At 42.4% G+C, this 4580-nt stretch overlaps 1 long non-coding RNA gene across 1 annotated transcript; it reads left to right on the top strand.

Annotated features, from left to right (window-relative positions):
• Positions 1–369: 369 nt before the first annotated feature.
• On the top strand, positions 370–1142 carry LOC107563197 (uncharacterized). The gene is made up of 3 exons (XR_001606080.1): positions 370–501; positions 827–931; positions 1040–1142. It is a non-coding gene; the product is annotated as an uncharacterized lncRNA (long non-coding RNA).
• Positions 1143–4580: the final 3438 nt, after the last annotated feature.

Here is a 4580-nt window from a genome sequence, read left to right as displayed (position 1 = left end):
CTGGCCAGAAGGCAACTTGATGTACTCTCTGGTAAGTTTTGTAAATTCCTAGGTGACCACTTAACGGGTGCGCATGATACTGTTGTAGAATGTTTGGGATAAGGGTAGCAGGACCATAGATTCTATAATGAACTTGTCCGTTTGCCAGATGAGTTCGGTGATACAATTTGTCTTCAATTATTTAATATTGGTCTTGCTTAGAAAATACATTTTTCTGCTAGAGACTGAAACAGCTTGGTAATTTCTGGATCTTTATGTTGTTCTTCCCAGATGTCGATCGCTGAAACTGGAAGTCCAGGTTCCTCCTTCTGAGTGGAGTACACATGGCATCCAGGTACGGAGTGAATTCGGGATAAAGCATCTGGTGCTTCATTGAGTTTTCCCTTTCGGTATTCAACCACAAAGTCAAACTTTTGCAGACGAAGAGCCCAACGGATCAGATGGCTAGTTGTCCTAGTGGAATTCATCACCCACTGCAGTGCTGAATGGTCTGTGACAATGGTGAATAATTTTGGTTCGAGATATTGTTGCCACCTTTCTAAAGCCCAAACCACGGCAAGGCATTCTTTTTCAGTAGTGGAATAATGTGTTTCAGCTTTGTTCAAAGCTTGACTAGCATAAGCAATAACCACTTCCTGGCCTGGTTCTTTTCGCTGGGTTAGTATTGCTCTATAGTATTAATATAACTGGCATCTGTGTATACCACAAATGGGAACTTAAGAGCAGGATGGCCCAGGATGGGGGGTGAAGTCAGACATGCTTGTAACCGATTGAAGGCTTGTTGACACTGAGGTGTCCACTCAAACTTATGTTATTTTTTCTTTAGGGCATTGATGGGTTCAGCAATGTGGGAGAAATGGGGTACAAAGCGATGATACCAGCCGGCCAACCCAAGAAAACGCTGAACTTCTTTCAGATTCTTAGGCACTGGGTAAGATCTGATAGCTTCCACTTTGTTGGGATCTGCTGAAACACCTTTTAGGCTGACCACATGTCCGAGAAAAGTTAACTCCTGAAGACAAAATTTACTCTTTTTCAGGTTGATGGTCAAACCTGCGGACTGTAGATGGGAAAGGACGGTTTGGAGATCATGAAAATGCTGCGACAGAGAGGGTGAGTATATAATGATATCATCAATATACATGAAGCAGATCTTTCCTTGTAACTCCCCCAAAACCTCTGGAATGTTGCTGGAGCGTTTTTCAACCCAAAAGGCATAACAGTAAATTCATACAGGCCTGAGGAAGTGATGAAGGCAGTTCTAGACTTGCTCTCTGGGTTCATAGTTACCTGCCAATAGCCACTATTTAAATCTATGGTGGAAAATATGGCTGCACCTGAGAGGGACTCTTAATTAACTTTTAATTAATCTTTTTTGGGGACTAACACAATAGGTGAGGCCCAGGCAGAATGTGAAGGTTCCACAATGCCCTTTTCCAACATTTCCTTTAACTGTTCCTTCACAACAGCCTTTTTTTCCGGTGTCAAGCAATAGGCACGTTGTTTAATGGGTACAGGATGAGTGGTGTAGAGACAGTGCTGAAGAATAGTCTGAAACATTCCCTGCCTCTTAACACATTTGTTTCCATACCTCAACAGCTCCTTCCAAGCTGGTGAGTACAAACCTTGGGATTTGATGTGAGAAGGTGCAATAACTGCTGTTTTCTTTCTGATGATAGGTGGGCACTTGATACTGCTGCAGCTATCAATGTTTGGTCATCCATTATATCTGATGATACTAATGGAAATTGTGGTGGAGGAATAGAACTGAACAACAAAAGGGTCTGGTTTGAATTTTTCTTGCATTGTCTCCTGTTCAGCTGTGAGGGTCTTACAACTGGAACACTAGCTTGGCCCAGTTGAAAAGGCTACCTAGCTTGCTTGGCTACCTTAAATGAATACTTCCTACCTGCTACATTTATTTGCAGGCCAATGGAAAAGATGAAGTCCAAGCCTAAGACTACATAGTAAGCCAGGGATTTGGAGGTGAGAATGACAGCTCGTACAGTGAAAACTTGGTCATGAAGTATGATCTGTGTACTTGTCCATACTAAAGGTACTGGAGGTTTTTCAGCAGGTCGATTTGAGGCGAGTCTTTGTGGTGGTGGGGGTTGAGTTGTTATGCGTCCTTCGTAGTGTAACTGTTGTGCATGGTCTTTTTCCAACTGAAAGCCTAGTTTCACTACCTCATCCACAGTGTTTACACGGCTGTGAAGTTGGCTGGCGAGGTAAGGTTTGATGTTCTTGAGGATCATTTTTACTAACGCGCTCTCAGTTAGAGTTGGTTTCCAACGTTTACATAAAGCTCTGTAAGTGAAGGGAAAGTCTCTGATTGATTCTTTTTCTCCCTGTGTTTTAGTCCTAACTCGCTCTGCCAGCTCATCTTCATAATCTTCCGAAAGGAAGGCGGAGAGGAAAGCGGATTCAAACTCACTCTAGGTACTAATGGAAGATCGAGCAACTTCCCACCAATCACGTGCCATACCATACAGGACAGTGTGGAAGGTGGCCAAAACATCAATTTCATCCAAGGGGTACAAAGCCAAAAAGTCCTGACAGCGTGTTAAATATAACAGTGGGTCAGAGTCATCTGAGGGTCTTCCGAAAGTTGGAAAAGTTAACTTCAAATTATCACTTTTGATAGCAGGTTTATGGTGCGATAAGGGTGCAGCCTCTGAAGGTGGAGATGAAGATGGTACGGTGTGGGGAGATGGTAATGGGGCACTTCTTGGTTGGTCTGACACTACTTTTTCGGGTGGTTTGAAATAATTACTCATTTCCAGTTGTAGATCTTTTAAATCATGGCTTAGGGAATACAATTGAGTGCTACAATGACTAATCTCTTTGGAAAGCTGTTCACAGTCCTTTCGAGAGTTTTCCTGTGTGGCCTGAATGTCCTTCTGCAATTCCAGCTGAACTTGTTCCACCATGAAGCGAACTTCAGAAATTACGGTACTTTCATTTTTCTGGAGTTCTCCTGTCACCATCACCTTCATAGCTTTAATCAATTGATCTGTGCTTCCTTCCTCATCCTTTTTATGAACAGTTATCGTGTTCAACAGTTGCTGATGGTTAGATTCTATTTTTGCAGTCAGGGTTACAAGTTGAGTGTCATGCAAAGAGAGGGTTTTTGTGACTTCTTGGGTAAGATCTTTCACAGCTTTATCCTGCTGTTTCAAGCAATCAAACAAATAATCCCAGTTCCTTTGTACATGAGTAGTGAGCTGATGAATTTCCTTTCCAGGAGTGGGAAGGTGGCCTGGCAGGCGATGCTGTGACAATGAGGAAGGTGGTGAAGTTTCAATGGAGGTGCAGAGTTCCATAGGATCTGGCTGGAATGAAGCGGTGCCACCTGGTGGGGCGGAGGCAAAGTGCACCTGAGACCTAGGATGGGGACTGCTGAACTGAGTGGGCGTGAAGTGGAAGGTGGAAACATGAGGTGGAGGGACTGGTCTTGGTTGCACAGGTGGCCAACTGGAGTTGCTATGTCTGAGGGTTCAGGTGGCCAGGCTGGAGTTGCTATGTCTGGGGGTTCAGTTTCCACAGACGTCGAAGGTGATGGCGGGGTAGTGGCCAGGTTTGTAGTGTGTTTGTACATCTGTGGGCAAAATGAAGTGTTGGGCAAAATAAAATCAAAAAGGAAATTCTGGAATGTATGTGTTGGTTTTTTGGGGCAGAGTCAAAGTTTTTCTCTTCTTCGCTCCTTTTTTTTCTCTTCAAGTTTTTTTTTTTTTTAGTTCACGTCCCTGTTCGGGCACCACTTCTGTAACGGTGGTGGGCTCCAGAAAACAGTTTAAATCAATATTTAAATAACTAAATTAAAGTGTTCGGGCGCCAGACAGTAGTTAGCCTGTCAATATTTACATAAACCCAGATGAGCTCTAAAAGCCACCGGTTACAAACCAAAATAAGTTTACAGTTTTTAACAACCACAATAAATAAATAAATAAATAAATGAATAAATGCAAAAGAAATCGAGGGTTTTAGTTCAAAATCCTATTATATTTTCATATATGCAAAGCACAATTGTCCAACAAAAATCATTACATCACTGGTACTCCTTTACACCTTGTCAAAGAGATCTAAGAGTTTCGGATATCGGGGGATGCCGGTCCACTCTATTCCCGCAGTCAATTCGATAGGTTCAAGAGTCCAGTTCTCAATGGATATAACCACAAAGGAAAAAGGGAAAATAAATATATATACAAACAAGATTTATAAAGGAAACTGTTCAGCTTATAATAGAAAAAAAATAATTATATACTCACACACCAAAGGACAAAGAAGGAGTGTGACGAAAGGGGCGAGAGCGAGTGGTGTGTATGTGTGCAGACAAAGCCAGCCAACCAGCCGTACAGATGAGCTGCTACTCCCCAGAAGTCAGCTTGGAACTCAGCTTTGAAAGATGAATAAATATATATACAAACAAGATTTATAAAGGAAACTGTTCAGCTTATAATAGAAAAAAAATAATTATATACTCACACACCAAAGGACAAAGAAGGAGTGTGACGAAAGGGGCGAGAGTGAGTGGTGTGTATGTGTGCAGACAAAGCCAGCCAACCAGCCGTACAGATGAG

This window comes from Sinocyclocheilus grahami, unplaced genomic scaffold (genome assembly GCF_001515645.1).
Source record: "Sinocyclocheilus grahami isolate Dianchi unplaced genomic scaffold, SAMN03320097.WGS_v1.1 scaffold861.1, whole genome shotgun sequence".
Classification (NCBI taxonomy): Eukaryota; Metazoa; Chordata; class Actinopteri; order Cypriniformes; family Cyprinidae; genus Sinocyclocheilus; species Sinocyclocheilus grahami.
Note: the sequence above shows the minus strand (reverse complement) of the source record. Positions and strands in the feature narration are given on the sequence as shown.